This window comes from Diabrotica virgifera, chromosome 5 (genome assembly GCF_917563875.1).
Source record: "Diabrotica virgifera virgifera chromosome 5, PGI_DIABVI_V3a".
Taxonomy (NCBI): Eukaryota; Metazoa; Arthropoda; class Insecta; order Coleoptera; family Chrysomelidae; genus Diabrotica; species Diabrotica virgifera.
In genome coordinates, this window is record NC_065447.1 from 14,860,156 (window position 1) to 14,878,819 (window position 18,664).

The 18,664-nt window shown below is 33.7% G+C and overlaps 1 protein-coding gene across 1 annotated transcript in view; it reads right to left on the minus strand.

Annotated features, from left to right (window-relative positions):
• LOC114326926 (protein sidekick) overlaps positions 1 to 18,664 on the minus strand; it is a 1,222,968-nt gene that overhangs the window by 674,546 nt on the left and 529,758 nt on the right. The gene's annotated exons all lie outside the window — the stretch shown is intronic.

Sequence of the window (18,664 nt, forward strand, 5' to 3'; positions counted from 1 at the left end):
TACGAATCTGTGATCTGAATATACTATGATTCGAATCCTCCATTTCGAATCCAAAGAATAAAAAAAATTAAAATCAGTCGCGTGACTTTCCCAGACGTCCAGAGGTCTATGAAAAGTGGTTTCTCCGTTTCGAAAAATTTCTCTTGTTAACTGGCACTTTAATAATTCAATTTAAATAACAAAACGTAACATAACCAATTGACATGCAACAACCGACCTACAAATGTTGTTGTTACTGATATTTTACAAGTCCAGTCTATCAAGTTGCATGTAGAGTAGCCGTCAAAAAAAGTGATGAGTGCGCATTTCGATTTAATACAATGTTTTCGTTAATTTTTTAACAATTCCATTGTCAATCAAAATGATATTCGGTTTGTTTGCCGAAATGAACAGATCAATTAGTAAAATTTACTTTGATTACGAATTATTTCTGGGGTGAATGGTTGGGTTGTAAGAGTCAATTGGATTTCAACAAAATGGTGATTGGAAGATTCAAAGCAATTTTCCATGATTGCTCATCTCTACTACATATTTTAAAATAGCTTTAATATTTCTAAGAAACAAATTTCTGCAAATCGCTTTATTGAAAATTTTTAATTTTGAAAAAATGCCTTTATTTCAAAAAATCTTAAACAGTAAAAAAATGTAGATTTTGCTTTTTTGAATACTTGGATTTTTTGTTTTTCTAGAAGTCAAAAATTGGTTAATGTATGGCTATTCAAAATTGGCATACACTCGTGACTAGTGACTCCTTCAAGCTCTTTTGACGACAGCCCTTTCAAAAATACGCACTTTGAACCGATGAAACTTACAGATCATATATGTATAAACAATACATAACTAAAGTAACTTGTGAAGCGGTAACGCTTAATTTCATTTGGAATGCGAATTAGGGGGTGATTTCACAATTTTTTTGCCAAAAAAAAAAGAGACCAACTTTATTTTGAACGTAACTTGCTTACTTTTAATGCTAGAAACTTTTTTAAAAACAAAAATAAAGCTAAACACTTTAAAAAATTGTGATGAGTTTTCCCCGAAAAGTGCTTAATTTTTTGATTATTTCATGTTGAAATATTCAATTTGGAATTTGACAAATAAGAACCTATTTCTCATTAACTACAACTCTGCTTCTATTGGGTCTATAGACCTCATAATATACACCATTTTTTTACTTTTCTATAAGCTATATTATTGCTAGGAATGATTTTTTTTTTCGATAAAATACTTACTGTCAGAGTTATTTGCAAAAAACCGTCTAAAAACGTGTTTTTTTGTTGTTGAAAAATTTACGTATTCACTCGGAAATATCTCGAAAAGTATTGACTTAGTGTTAGTGAAGAAACTCTACAGAATAAAAGTTGTCTATAATTAGCAAGTTTATCCACTTCCGGACTTATTTTGAACGTATGTTTTTCCACCCCCGAGCAGGGGTGGTACCCACCCCAGGACAAAAGCACACATCGGCACAGTATCACTTTTTTTCTTTGACATGTTAGCTATATGAATGCCAAATTTCATGTCATTTCGGGCGGTTCTTTAAAATCTAGAGATTTTGCAATTTTTTACCGTGAGTGAATGGACTAATACTCAATGTGAACGGGAGAAACCAACGGGTTGGAGATTGAACGTATTTATCCATACTTCCCCTCTGATGACCTCATGTGTTATACTGAGTTCATGGTATATGCAGAAAGCAACAGTACGTATTTATAATATGTCATGTCGGCTTCAAAAGACGTGACACAATAGTTATTTATGAAACAATTCGTGAAGTATGCTTTTTGCGAACGCACGCGATTTTTAGAGCACGAGCAACAACGGAGCGAGTGCTATAAATCGCGTAAGTTCGCAAAAAGTACTTCACGCACAGTTTCATACAATATTTTATCTACGATAAACAAATTAAAAAAGCTGTAACTCTTCGTCACTGGAATTCATTTATATTATACAATGCTTAGAACTTTGACATTTAAAAATTCTAACTACTTTCAAACCACAAAACTGTCAAAACTTTTGTTGTAATTCATTGCTCATATTGTCATCACCATGACAACGCGAAACTTAAGGATTGTCACCATGACAACTCGAAAGTTACAAACAGTGCGAAAAAGTAAATCCCATTTAAAATACATTGTTACTTCACGCACACTTTAAATCCTTCACGCACTGTTATCTATAATGACAGTTTTCACAAACTAAAAACTTATACATAATATGACATAGAGTAGATAAAATATATGTGTATGTATACTACACAACCTATTAAAGAGAACGCAGAAAAAAAATACAAGACTTTCAACTTTTTTTGCAAATAATATTGGAACATTTAAAGTAGCGCCTTTCACAGTTTTGTTTCATTTTAGCTTACAAGATTCTTAATGTTTCTACTGCCTCGAACAACTAGATCATATATGTCATTGACAGTCGCTTTTCAGAAGAAAAGTCGCTATATCAACAGTTTTGATCTGTCTTATGGCTTTCAGTTTCTCAGAACGACCTAGAGAGGCGGTTCTCTCGAATTCCCTATCTGTCATCTGTCACTCAAAAAAGTAAACGATGGGAACTAGGAACTATCAAATTCTAAGGCTAGTATTCGCTAACTATTTTCTACCTCTAGCATTTTGTTGTATATTTCGAATCTACATTATGTAGATACGATATTGTGGAGTGTTTATTACGCTTATGCTTTCGAATATTATCATTGCACGCTGGCATGTGGGGCCTAAAATTTTATTTATTTTCCACATGTTGCTGATGTTAAACTGTAACAATTCTTTGTTTTACTGTATTTGTTAGAGGCTTGAAGCGTGGAGCTTGACCTAGTAATTCATTGATAAAAACATGTAAGAGACAAGAGAGAGGGTAGTCATTATGTAGCAGTCACTAAGTAGTCTAATGAATTAGAATTCTTCCAGCAAAAGGTCCAACGTTTTACGCCACTAAAAAAACGGGTTTAGTGTCAATACAAGGGTCTATTTTGGGATTGGTGGTTTTACTTACATCCAGAATTTCATCTCGTTCCTGTATAACCAGAACTACATATTTATGCTCCAGCACACATATTTATTATATTCATGGCCCTTTCCTTCTCTCATTTGGGTTTCTTCTATTGCCCAAATATCCATGTTTAAATATAGCCTAGCTTTATTAATAAAGTTAAATGAAAAGATGCTAGCCTAAAAACAGGTACACACAATCCCTCTTTAGTATATTTCGCGTCTTTAGAAAAATTTTCTTTCATAATTATATCAAATTAAAGGATAACACATTTTTCTTTGTATTATATTCCGCAGCGGCATTTTTTTAACAAAGTATGATATTCTCGTGTTTTTTTTTTTGCTTTTGACAAAGATTGATACAACTACAAATACCGCCGCAGGGGCTCGATTCACAAAGAAATTTAATTGAATCTTAGAAGTTGCTGCAGTGGAGGATCTTTTACAACTTTACACTGTCTAAAAACCTACAGGAAGACTCTTTTGAAAGGGCCGAGTGAAAGAGAATTCTTTAAGTGAATGCTGGATATGTGTTTGTTATTGTTTTATTATTTACTTTATTTCAAGTCTGGAGCTGGACGAATGAGATATAAAGCTGCGATCCCGCAGAACGTGCCGTGGCACTCCTAGAGATTTAACATATCGGAAAAAAACGGGAAAAATTGAAAAAAAAACAGGTTTTTACCGTTTTTTATTTCCAAACCATTGGAAAAATTGGAAAAAATGAGAAATTTTAAATATTTTTTCATTGAGACTTAAAACGTGAAAAAATAACAATTTTAAACTCGTTTATATATTTTGTAAAAATATTAATAGTAATATTTAAGATATAAGTATGTACAAACATTTATATAGGGTCAAAAATTATAATTATTATCTAATATTTTAAACTATCAAAACCGAAACTTCAAACGTAGAAAGCATATTATTTAACCACAGCGCTCAGTGGTATATTTTCATCTGAGTCTGAATCTTAAGACCAAGCATCTGGTTCAGACTCGAACCCCGCCTCATCATCCTGGACGGATAAAACCATATGTTTTTTGTCAGTCTCTTCTAAAAGTGGATCTGGATCTGGTCTAGCATTGTAAATGCATATCTGTTTTTCGTTTATAACCAAATTTAAATGAATAGCAACAACTTCCGAATTTTAACCTGTGCTAATATATTTCGTTTGCTTGTATGTATGAGGTCGTGTAAAGACCAGTTTCTTTCTGAAGAGGCCGAAGATGGAGATCCATTTAAACGATTGGCATAAGTGGCTGCTACACAAACCTTGCCACCATATAGCGGGATGAGTACTATTCGCACTATCCCATAAATAATTTCGACCAAAAGAATTCAGTTTTTGTTCTAAATTGGGCCAGATTTGCCACCACCTTCCGTACATCTAGATTTAGTGAATGAGCTATTTTAAAAATATAAATCTATAGCTTCCATTAGTTGCTCTTCATTCAATTGTTCTCCTTTAAAGCGAGCACCAAGAAAATTGGCTGCAAAGTGAACCGGCTTGGAACAAAATTCGTAGCGTTCTTAGCGTTCGTAGCGTAGTCTGGTCAACTTGTTGGGAATATTTAATATTGCATCTCTTATATACTTAAAGACCAAAGGCACTTCTGATAATATAGATCTATCCGAATCTACTTAATTTATCGATTTTGCTACAGGATGCAGAATTTGTTTAGAATATTGTAATAAATTTAAATTTTTCCGTATTTTTCCTGTTTTTTTTTCGAAAAAAAAACAGGTTTTTTTCCTTCACCCAATTTTTCCGGAAATTTTAAATCTCTAGGCACGCCAAGAAAAATGAAAATTATGTAATAAAGAATGATAAAACTACAGACAGGAATCAACGCGACGTAAAATAACGTTATTTCCCGCAAAATTTGTCATTTATGGACGATTGACTCTATTTATGGCCGGCCTGGATTGGCGCGAAGTTTCCCATTGTTTGTCGGTAAAATAACACAGTTCAAACGAAGTCAGAAGCTGATACAGACCTTTCTAACTCGTCTATGGACTGGTACGGTCAGTATCGTGGTAATTTTACTATAGAGCGACCTAACGACGTTGTGTTGGATTTTTTTGTCATTGTATGAATTAACCAACTTACTAAAATCTACCGCCAACACACTGGTGGTGTACCCTCGATACTAGAGGGAACACGTTCCTTCGAAATGGTCCGCCGAATTTATCAAAAAGGAAATATTAATATATTTCAGAGTAAAGTGGGGGCCAATTGTGTTCCCCCTTTTTTTTCTTTATTATCTATTTTCTATTTCTCTTTGCCGACGTAAACTGATGAGGAGTGCCAAGCCACACTCCATCGGATCGCGGATTAATAATATCAAACTTCTGCTACAATGAGTGAGTAGTAGAAGTAACTATTCGTTACAAAGTACTCGTTACTTACGAACACCGAAAGTTACGATTACTATACAGAGAGGTAAATCGTTACTTTGATTGCTTTGATTACTCTGATTACTTCGTACCAATCGTATCAGAGCGAGTACCTATTTTGATTTTGAGTATTGTATCTACTCGGTTGATATCGGAGTCGGACCGGTATTCCACGAGTGTTCGGTATCAGTACAGTTAACTTAAATTTTATCTATGAAGGGCGAAGGCTATGAAGAGTTTTACAGGATGACAGGGCGCTGAGAAGTAGCTGAAACAGAGGAAGGTATATCATTTAACAAAGCATGCACCCAGAAACAGATGTCTATACGATTTGTCGAGGTAGATAATTCACAGAATTTCACAGATGTTAGTTCTTTTGAAAATAAAAATGCAACACATTAGATTTTAATAATAAATACACACTATTCTTATCAGGTCTAGAAAAAATAGCTTAGATTGACCGGAAAATATGTAGAAATGATAATATTTCTAGACTATGATCATTAACTTCAATTTTACATGTAGGTATGGCATTGTTTTTATTAGAGACTTGCAACTTTTTGCATTGTATTTAGGATTAGGATGACGTCTGGAAAAAAGTCTACAATAAAAAAATAGGTGGAAATGCATTACATTTTAAAGTGTATAAAACGCATCGAAAAATGCATAAACATGTTAAAATCAGTATATTAAGGGAGAGATTTTCTTATTCCGGGGTATTTGGGGTCACTAAACGCGAATTTGCAATCAGAACCGACCTCCGAAGCACCAGGGTGCCCAGGGTTACTGCTAAGGTACGTCATCTAGAGTTTCGAGGGTGTTTTTGGCAGTTAATTGATGCAAACAGATTACTCTAGATTACTGATATTGAGGAGCAGCAATGACAGAACAATTACATATCGTTTAATTTCTATCCATTAAATAGATCGGTGAAGGTCGTTATATCGGATCTTATACTTATACGAAATACTGAGAAATGCGATTCTCTATATGATTACCGGTACTCAAATACGAGAGTAATCAAAGTATCCTACTAATACTAATACAAAATATGTACTGAGAAATGCGATTCTCGATATGATTACCGGTACTCAAATACAAAAGTAACAAAAGTAATCAAAGTAATCAAAGTAACGAATACCTTAAATGACTACTTTATACAAAAGTAACGATTTGTAACGAATACTCTAAAGTAACTATAATCAACATCACTAGTGAGTAGCTCTCAGCATTAGGGGTGAAATATCCGAAGAAGTGGAAATAATGGGGGGGGGGGGGTCAGATAAGTTTTTTTTGGTATTTAAAGTTTACTCTTTGGATATCGTACAATGAAAAGCAGCAAACATAAAAGCGAATATAGCAGAATCAAATCAGCTATCAAATTCCGTAGAATATGGTCCCTTCCTTAACATAACAACAACTATTAAAAGTACTAGGAATAAAAATTACTAGAGAAATTCTAATGGTAGGAGGCTAGGAAAGTAAAAAGTACAAAATCTACAAGGAAAAAAAATTTCATGTTAGCTGTATACCATTAATCACAAACAATTAGTTAAAATCCTTTTTAAAAGGTAGATTTAATTTTTAAAAATTCCTTAACGGGATATATCACAGAACGTTTTTGAAAAAGTATTTATCATTAGTGCTGTTAGCAGGCGTTTTGGTGGCTCAAGCATGTAAAAACCTATTAAGGGGCTAGCGTAGTGTAAAAGTGCAAAATGCATGTACATTTTTTGTGAATTTCTAAAATAAAAAGTACTGTAGCAATGGTTATGAAAATTGCGTGAGCATTTATTAAAAAAAGAAATACATGTAAAACAATTTTCATAAAAAAATATTAAACATTAAACAACTTATGTGCCATTTACTGGCACCGTGAAAATAAAAATATAGATCAATTGCTGCAGTGATTTGGGTTAATAGAGATCCTGCAGCATAAAATTTCAAAGTGATTATTAAAATATATGTTATTTCCTATACCGTCAACTAGGATTTTTGAAAAATATTAAAATTTTTGAAAAATGACGAAGGGTTGAAAATAGTTTTTAAAATTAGCTAAAATATTTTCATTTTAAAAAACCACCAAATTGGCATTTTTTATCCAATCAAAAAACCCCTAGTTGATGGTATAGAAAATAACTTATGTTTCAATAATAACTTTGAAATTTTATGTTTCAAAATCTCTATTAGCCCCAATCACTGCAGCAGTGGAGCTATGTTTTTATTTTCACGGTGCCAGTAGATGGCGCATACATCGTTTAATTTTCAATGTATTTTTATGAAAATTGTTTTACGTGTACTTCTTTTTATATTAATTGCTCATGAAAATATTCAAAACAATTGGTAAAGTATTTTTTATTTTAGAGATCACCAAAAAAGTATATGAATTTCGTACTTTTACACTAGGATAGCCCCTTAAGAGCACTGATGATGAACTCTTTAGTTCGAAAATTGTCTGTGATTTATCCCTTTGGGATTTTTTAAATGAAATACACCTTTTACAAAGAATTTTAACAAATTTTTTAAAAAGTATGCTACCCGGGTACACTAATAATAGAAAATGACGTCTACACTTGCTAAACCATTATTTGATATTATCCCTAAAAATACGATTGATTAAACGTTATATTTCTTAAACCTTTTACAAAATAAGTATGTCTATTTTTTATAAACTCGTAGGATTAATTGTATTTACATAACCTCAAAATGCATTTTTTTTTTCGAAAAAAGCGTATGCGCCACCTTCACTTAAACCCTTAACACTTTTTAGGGCTTTTGGGGGATTTTCCTCATTTTACAGACTTCAAAAAAGGTTTTTTTCATTGGTTTCATTGGTAATTAAGTCCTTTAGGAGATTCAAATCCCGGGATCAACACGTTCAAATCCCCAAAAACGTGTGATTTAGCGTGTTTAGCGTCTGAACGTGTTTCGCGTTATTCGAATCTTAAAGGACTCAGTTACTTCAAATTACATATAAGCTATAAAAAAATCTTGATATAATCTATTTGAAGTCTATAAAATGGGGAAAATCCCCCTGGGTTTTTGAATGTGTCGCACCTTACGAAAAATCTGGAAAGTTAAAATAGTTTTAAAAAATATAGAAAGTATAGAAATACAGAGTGAGTTTTATTTATGGAAACATTCAATTATCTCGGAAACGGCTTGCACATTTTTATAGATTTTGGTGGGTAAGGGTTTTCTGAGGTGGCCGATATTATAGTGGAAATTACATTATTGTCAGATTTTTCGTTTTTCTGGAAATCTAATGAACTTTCTTATTTTCAATGGAACACCCTGTATATTTTTTGCGCTTTGAAGTCCTAAAGAAATACTGACTATTTTTCATGTTATGTTCTCTATACCTGAATGCCATAATTTCGGAGTTATTGCTACATTTATTTTAAAAAACAATTTTAAACAAATTATAAAAATCGATTTTTTCGGTTCGGGTAAATATTACTTTAGGTTCTTTGGATCATTGGGAACAAAAAAGTTATTTTGTAATAATTGTTCTATAAAATCAACCGTTTCCAAGTTATAAACACGTTAAAACTGAAAAAAATCGAATAATGACGATTTTCAAGGTTCAAAAAATACAAATAAAAATTATTAGTTTTGAAACTTCGTAGTACCCAAATTCAAGTTCAAGCCTTATTTTACCAGATATCGATAAGTAATTTGAACTTGTTTTATATTAAAATATTTTTTTTAGTTGTTAATGCAGCCCGATCGCCCGACCTCTCATACGCGCTTTATTAACAAATTAAAAAGCGATGTTTTAGAATAAAAGGTACCAAAAACTCTTATGGCCAGCTCCTAGAAAAAAAAAATAGAGCTTGAATTTAGGTACTTCGTAATTTCTAAAATTATATTTTTTATTTGTGTTTTTGAACCTTGAAAATCGTCATTATTCGATTTTTTTCAGTTTTAACGTGTTTATAACTTGAAAACGGTTGATTTTATAGAACGATTATTACAAAATAACTTTTTTGTTCCCAATGATCCAAAGAACCTAAAGTAATATTTACCCGAACCGAAAAAATCGATTTTTATAATTTGTTTAAAATTGTTTTTTAAAATAAATGTAGCAATAACTCCGAAATTATGGCATTCAGGTATAGAGAATATAACATGAAAAATAGTCAGTATATCTTTAGGACTTCAAAACGCAAAAAATATACAGGGTGTTCCATTCGAAATAAGAAAGTTCATTAGATTTCCAGAAAAACGGAAAATCTGACAACAATGTAATTGCCACTATAATATCGGCCGCCTCAGAAAACGCTTATCCATCAAAATCTATAAAAATCGTGCAAGCTGTTTCCGAAATAATGCGAGTGTTTCCATACATAAAACTCACTCTGTATTGATAATATAGAAAATATAGAAAGTTAAAAATACATTTTGAGATTATGTACACTCAACGGCATGCACCTAAAAAAATAAAAACGAAAAATAATATTTTTGGTACTAGGGGAGGGAGGAGGGGGTGGCGAGTTAAAATTGTGCTGAGTCTCCTTTTTTAATCTTATTTTTTAATCACTCGTGAAAACAGAACGTGAAGAAATTTACCCTTTGAATTTCTTTTCATTTCTGATATTTGCTTTTTCCATGATTTCTTAATTACGATTTTGTATTTTTTGTAGAGATTGCTTGGATATGTTGGTCTGTTAAACATAATTTTCATATTCCTAACCTTTGAAAGACCACCTGGTAATTTTTTTAATTTCATATTATAGTGTTTCATTTCGACGAAGCTTGTAACATTAGCAGCTCTCTAAAGCTTTCTTTCTAAATTCAGATCGATCGGCAAAGTGTAACAGGAGAGAATTAAAAGTTACACACCATGTCGCGTCGTAGTAAAAAAGTAGCAGTAGCAGTAGCAGTGGGGAAAATAAAAAGCTCTAATGGACGTTATTTGATATTGTACGAAAATAAGGTGACCGAAACTTCGCGGTAATAAGATTTAAAACCTTTCACGGCAAAAAAGTCGGAAGTAGGAAGTTAAATGTTTGGAATATCGTGGGTGCGATTTACGGAACTTTTATACGAAGTGATTTTTAGCAAGATTCCTAACCATACCGAAATTAGATAGGTTTATTTATACATATTTATTATTACCACTATACTTCTTGGTTTTTGCTACCACTGATGCCATGTTTTCTGTACTACATGAGGTTTACCAAGCACTAAACAATAATATTTATACTGCCACCATTTTCTGTGACTATGCCAAAGCTTTTGGTTGTGTAAATCATGATATCTTGATTAAAAAACTAAATTTCTATGGAATTCGAGGTATTTCTTTGAATTGGTTCCAATCCTACTTGAATAATAGGAAACAACTAGTTAGAGCAAATGATACTGACTCTAGTCTTAAAAACATTGTATGTGGAGTACCACAAGGTTTAGTATGGGTCCTCTTCTGTTCCTTATCTTTATAAATGACATCACTAATTTAAAAATCAATGGGCAAATTTTTCTTTTTGCTGATGATACCAATATCACTTGGAGCAACTCAACTATTGCATCTCTTCATGAAACTATAACTTCGGATCTACTGACGATAAAGACCTGGTCTGACTCCAATTTACTCTCTTTTAACATAGATAAAACAGTAGCATTATCCTATAAAGGGGCTGTTCAACCTTTGCCTCTTAATAACAGCCATATCAGTACCGTCGATTCTGTAAACTTTTTTGGAATTTTTTTAGACAGCAACCTCAAATGGTCCCTTCATATCGATTCGTTAAGTAAGAAACTCGCCTCAGTTTACTATGCAATAAGATCTGTCTCAAGAAAACTCAATTTAGCATCTTCTAAAATAACATATTTTTCGTTGTTAGAGTCTCATCTTCGATATGGTCTTCCTTTTTGGGGTTCTAGTACAGCTGCCAATTTGATGATATTTTTAAATTTCAAAAAAGAGCAATAAGATCTCTGTTTGGCCTCAGAAGATCTACACATTGCAGAAGTTACTTCAGAAATCACGGAATTTTAACACTTCTATCTTTATATATTCTAGAAACGGTTTGTTTAATTCGTAACCACCTTCATGTCTTACCAGCAAGGCCCAATCATCTTTACTCCACCAGAAATTCAATCTTTGATATTTAATATATTCCGCAAAAAACTTTACAACCATCTCCCGCTACAACTTAAATCTGTAACATCTTTCTTTAAAGTTCCTTAAAATGGCAAAAGCCTATCTATCTAAAAGACCATATTGTTCAATAGAAGAATATACGCAAATATGTCTCTGGAGAAGAAATCGAACAAGCCAGGCAATTTAAATACTTGGGTTGTCTCCTGAACGAGGCTTGGGACCCTGAGAATGAATTAAAGAGCAGAGTAGAACAATTCAGAAATGCTTTTTTGAGGCTTCGTATATTTCTGACTGATCGCAAGTTGGATTTCAACCTCCGATACAAGATGCTAAAGTTTTACGTTTGGCCTGTTCTCTTGTAGGAATGGAAGCAGTTCCATTAACAAACTCTAAGTGTTTGAAGGGAGGAAGTGCTAAGAACAGTGGTCTTACAGGATAGGAAACTTTTTAATTATGTTAAAAGTAAGAAGACTGCATACGTGGGGCACATATTACGAGGAAAACGATACACTTTTTAAAGACAGACGGCTTTACTTAAACAAATTACTTCCGTAATGTATCTGCTGGCTTTAAATAGAAAAGACATGTACGATTGGTTGTTATCCTTCATTAAAAAAAGAATGTGTGTGTACTTTGTGCGCACGTAAGAAGTTATACTTCTATTATATGATTTAAACGAAATTAATATACTTTTTATTTATATTTTATTTAAATATTAAACTAATTTATACTTACTACTTCTCAAACATTTTTATTAAAACAGTGCCAAAAATTAAAATAATAAAAGAATAAAACACACACAAACACATTAAAAATGCCACAAATGATTTCTGAACATTAATTGTCGGAAATTTTTTTAACTTAATACGTATTTTCTGAAAATAAAATTATATAATAAATATACTTACAATCATATGTATAAAAAAAATAAAAGTTTTTATTGGGATTCGAACCAGCTATCAGCGCGGTTGGTATATTGGGGTTCATTCGCCTTAAACGCTTCGCCACGGAGGCAATGTGTCATTATGTGCGAAGATCGACTAACTAAACGGATTAAGCTTTTGACATTTTTGAATTAAATTAAATTATTTTGATTTTGAATTGAAATGATTTATAATTGAAAAAATACAACAAAACATAGAGTAAGAAAACAATATATTAGGTGAACATTGACAGAAATTTTGATGGTAATCAAATTATGTAAATAAAAGTATTACATACTATGTATTTTGGTAGGTTCAAATAGGTAGGTACCTATGATACATTTACAATTATTACGTACCTGTTGCTTTTAAAAACTATTTAAATGTCACTACAATTATAAACTTTTTTGTTTCTGTCCTCACAACAGTAAAACTAATATATTATACATTTGTTTACCTTCATATTGAACAATTATTTATTATTGACAGATCATTTCAACACCCAATCAGAGCCCGTATAACGACTAATACCATACTGTCGGTGTGCGCATGCGCGCAGATCAATATAAATTCACCCTCAATCTCAATCGTGCCTAAAGAAGTATAACTTCAAAAATAGCATCTTTATTTTACTCCCCACGTTTTCCCTAAATATTTATAAATAAATTATCCGAGGTCTACCTTATGCTATTAATTAAAATGCCTTAATCGACCCTTGGGCGAGAAGAGCGTAATTCCTGTTATCTATTATTATTATAATAATTCTTTGTTTTTAATATACATACATACTCGTAATTAATGAGAGCGACTAATGCTAAAAAAATGTAGTTTTTGTTTACTTTCCTTGTCTTTTAATTATTGTTAAAATAAATACTGCGATGTTTATTTTAAGTTAAAAATACTCAATAATCCTAGTATTTTCAATCAAATTCGGAAAGCCTATAAAAATGCACACCTTCCCAATTCCATTTCATTTTCCTTTGTACAGAGACCCTTGTTAAAGGGTAAGATCTTTTTTTGCACCTTTTTATTGGTGCAATATTTACTCAAGATACAAGTTTTACGTTAGGTTATATTTATCATTTATTTTATTTGTTCTATTTATTCAATCTTTCTGGTTTAGCTCGAGTAGCTTCAATTTTATATTCTTTTTTTCTTATCTCACAATTTAAATTTTGCCTGTGTACTAGTGGGAATGTTTTAAGAACCACTCCTACATCTCTTCGGACTCTGAGCAACGCAGCCTCGTCCATTTTGTGAGCCTCAAACACAGTCCATCGTATTTCGTGCTACACATTGTGAGATAACTTTTTGAAGTATTTAGTGTTACTAATTCTCTGTCCAACTAATGCACATCTTTATTGGCGGATATATTCTTGATACGGCAAGCTTGCTTACAAAATTTTATTATCCAGTCTTCAACGAGTGGGTGTTGTTTTGAGTTACATCAGACCTTAAGTTGTTCTTTTATGAACGCCAATGAGTCAGTTTCGATAAAAACTGAGAAGTATAAAATAAGGTTACTGTAGTGAAGTTATATTATCTCCTGACTTCTTTCTCTATACTCACTGAATAAGGCCATTCACAATGATCTTCTTCATGTGCCTCATACTTTAAGGTATAATGATATGACGCCACAGCGGGCGATGGACCGGTCGACCAGAGACGACCGTAGGAGTATCCGAGTTGAAGCATCCCCTCTTCATACTACCGCTGGGGGAAACCGAAGGAGAGGGCATCGAGGGCATATTTAAGACGAGCCAGGAGAATGAGAAAATCAGTTGTTGCTAACGTGTTGAATTAGCAATAGCTGGATGGCAAAGTTGCGGAGTTCTTTGAGCTGGTACTTTGCCTAGGTGGGCGCCTAAGTAGTGACGTGGCGTCTTACCGAGACCGTTACCGCAGTGGGCGGTAGTAACGATGAACGAGTGACTGCGTATCGCTGTTCAACCTTGCCGCATTGAATTGAAATGCGGTGTCTCCGGGTCCGAATGCATGGCTATGTTGATTTAACGTAGCGAGATTGCTATTGTATATATTGTGTTGTTTATCGTATTATTTTAATATTACTATTATGTTCGGATGACAGTAAGAAGTATAATATTGTTTTTCCTTTGCGGAAGATAGAATTATATTTTATTTTATTTATGTTAAACTGTATCTGTATATAATTATCTTAAATACATTTACTTTATTTTTAACCTGTGTTTTACTGAGTCTGTCGTCTTGGAAGAGCTACCCGTTACAAATGGCGCCCGAGCAAAATAAAAACTACCCGTTTGTAACTACCCGTTATAAATTGTCACCCGAGCAATAATAGGACATCATACAAGTAAACGTCACAAATTGACAACAGGCAAAGACACAGACTCAGTAACAGGTCCACGTCGTGGATATATATAGAACCCGTTCAAAGTTTCTTTGTTTCAGATTCTTAAGGAACCGAAAATAAACGTCGCCGATGTAACGAGCAGGAAGGATGCGACCATCTACTGTAGAAAAGCCTTGGCACACTGTCCCAATAGAGTTGAGGGGATCACGCCCAAGATCTACAGAAGGAAGTACCTTCTAGCCAATCATCCGAGACCAATTCACGAATCACGAAAAAGACGACACTGTTGATGGGACCACGACGTGTAAGAAATACCTTCAACTGTTGAAGATGAAGCCAGCAAGAAGAATGTGACCATCTGCTGTAGAAAAGCCGATAGAACATTGTCGATCATCATGACCCATTTAACTCTGTCTGAAGAGTTCTATCGTTGTTTTTCCACTCCACAGCTTTAATTTTTTCAACCAGGACGTGTGTCCCCGGTTCTCTTTTTCCTTCCACTTTCCCTTGTATAACCAATCGCATCACAATTCACGATAATACGCTCTGTATAATGTTAACGCCTAAACTGCGAAATGTTGAAATCACGCTCGTTCAGAGGATACATTTCATGTTAATCTAAATGGTTTCTTAAATAAATTGGCCGGCTCCGTTATATCTCTACGCAAATATGTATTTAGGGTTATGATAAAGTAATAACCTGATTGTATCTAAGAACTCCAGCTGGGAAAGAGAAATATACAAAGCAAGAAAAGAAAGTATGGAAATGAAAATCTCATTCGAGAAAGAAAAGTAATATTTCGCGAGCGAGCGAGAGAGGAGAACTCGATTACATCTGCTTGTGAGTGGCATAGAGAGCTTTAGTTTTGTGTTTTCGAAACGTCGTCTTTTTAATATTCATTTTCCATCTTTTGGTCGGCGCGCTTTATACAACGGCAATGAGGGATGGAAGGGATTGCTATAAGTGCATCAAATATCGCTCTCGTGATAACAGGTAACGAAGAGTTCACTCGAAATGCACGTAACTTTATATTTGTAATCTAGAAAATGTTTCCGGAGTGGAATCTAGAAATGTTACTACTTTCCTCAAAGCACGATACATCCTTGGGGTATTTATAATAACTTTCTTCCTTAAAAATGGAAGGCCATTTCCATGAATACTAATCAGTAAACTCGACATTTTAATAAAGTATATTTGTTTGCATTGTTTTAAAATATATTCGGAACAAGCTCTCAAAAATTGGAAACAGAAATGCTATAACGATCGGATGGACAAGAGGTCATGAAAGCTGAACCAGAAGGATCAGGATGATATTATCCTTAGACGGAATAAGGAATGACCGAAGATGGAAAAGTCCAATGGCTTACATTGACCATACGAACGCCACGTTGCTCAGTCGGAAGAGATGTGGGCGTGGTTCTTTGGATTGGACTGATGTTGCCATAAAAGATGTTATATGAATAAATAATGATATGCGAGTAGGGTTATGGAAACGACAATAGACAAAATATGGATAGATAACAATTAACTGATGGTTTGACACTTGGGCTCAAAGAAAACGAGACGACTGAATACATCATAACATACAACAAAAAAAATGGGCGCCAGGAATTTTGACCAATTAAATGCGCAAAGGAATAATCAACGAAAAACGGAGCTATTAAAGAAAGAAATATTCAGAGCAGGAAAACAATTACGCTTCTAAACTCATACTCTGCTGGGACAAGCAGATAACCAATCAAAACAAGAAAAATATCTATAACGCCGTATTGAAAAGCGTTATAACAAACAGCTGCGAAGTATGGGCTATGAAGGAAAAATCGAAACAAATGTTAGAGGTCACCGAAATGGATTTGTGGAGAAGAGCTGCAGGAAGATCAGGAAGAGAACATGTCACCGATGAACGGATACGAGAAATAATGAAGGTAACACATACAACAAATGATGAAATCAACGAAATACAACTAAGGTGGTTTGGTCACGTACAAAGGATGCATAAGGACAGAATCCCAAAACCAGTACAAAACTAGAAACCGCAAGGTAGACGAGAAACATTGTACATTGGAGACCACGCAAGCATAGTCGTAGTAGAGGAAGAACACAAAAACGATGGCTAGACGACATCAAAGCAAAAATGGGGAGAAACTGTCACCAAATAGCACAAAACAGAGAAGAATGGAGAACTCATGGGGAAGCCTTTGTCCAGGAGTGGATGCAAACAGGCTGAAGAAGAAGAATTACAAGCTCTGATAATTATTTCATCATTTTCGACCTCTGGCTTGATATCGCTGATACTCATTTCTAGTCAAAAATATTATAAGACCATGGAATTGTCAACAAATTACCTAAAAGAAATCTTGAAATTAACGACCTTTAGCAATGATGCAATGAGAAAGACGGGCAGTAAATTTTTCTATATCATTTTCGATGACTTGAGGAATTACTTGTGCAATTTCCGTTCTGATGCGCTCCTTCAACTCTTCTACATTATTTTGTCGACTTTGATACACTTGGCTCTTCAAATAAACACATAAAAAAGTCTAACGATGTCAAATCTGGAGATCTTGTTGGCCATACGATAGATCTCTTCTACCTATCCACCCACCTGCGAAAACGTTATTTAAGTAATTCCGTACCTCAACGCCTGAAGGGGGCCACATCCTTTTGGAGCCACAAATCGTTTCTATCTGAAAATTGCTGATTCAGCTGTGGTATCAGATAATCCTGACGCAATTCCTGATATTAGTGACAAGATCAATCGGATTAGTGAATTTCGAAATTTCAAACGAAGAGGAACAAAGGGGGACAACATATCTTTGACAAGTAGGAATGATACCTAGTTTCTCACTGTAAAAGAAACCTCAAAGTTATATTCTAATGTTTTGGCAATGCTCTAACGTCAAAAATATTGAATGACGTAACCGTATTTTTGTAGTAAAAACCATATCAACTTTGTTATAAACTTTGTAACGTTACAAACGTCACATCTCTGCTATTTTATTTTCAAATAATTATTTTATTCTATTTTCTTTAATAATTCTTTAATAATAATCCTCTTCTATTTGTTTTACCTTTTTTCCCGTTAAAAATTGGTTGGCGCCCTCTTTCGGTATTTATAGGCATATCTCAACATTCTTGTTCTATCTCAGAATTCACATTCTTATTCAATCGTTCTGTGGTTCATGACAGTGACTTCGCACTGTCGTTTCTCGTTTCAAATTTTAAGCCCCCACTCACGAACTCTGTCAATGTCAAGTCAAACCCTTTCTCTTTGTCAAAATGAAGAATATTTTTTCATTAAATTCTAAAATCTACTTAAGGCAATGTCTGGCCTCATAGCCACATTTTCAAACAGACGTTCTTAATTGGGGTAAGTGTTTAAATATAAATGTACACATTTTTCTAAGCCTATATCCGTAATCTTTTTTATGTTCCTATCTAACCTTACTTTTCGTACTTTTTATTGTTGTACCGCATGGTAAAATTATTTATATTATCTATTATCTTCGTATGTATGTAGTAATCCACAACTATTTAACTACTAACATTATTTTATACTATTCATTTTGTTTAACCTTGCCTTTCTGCAACATTTCTGGATTATTTCTTGGAATGGCAAGGATATCTTTCATTTATTCTTGGTGTCTAATGTACCTGCATGTATTCTAGTTTTCTGGACTAATAACAAAAATCTGAATAACCCTTCATTCCGTGGGAGGACTTCTCCAAGCTGGAGCCCCCAATGTCGCCGGCGATGCAGCGATAGTACATAGCATAGACTCCTAACAACCATCCAACACCTGTAGGCCTGTAGGCCAGAACATCCACGTCGCCAGAGCCCGTTGCAGAACAACAGCAAGACACCAAGAACCCGCAGACAGATACCAAGTGCCATCGATGAGTATA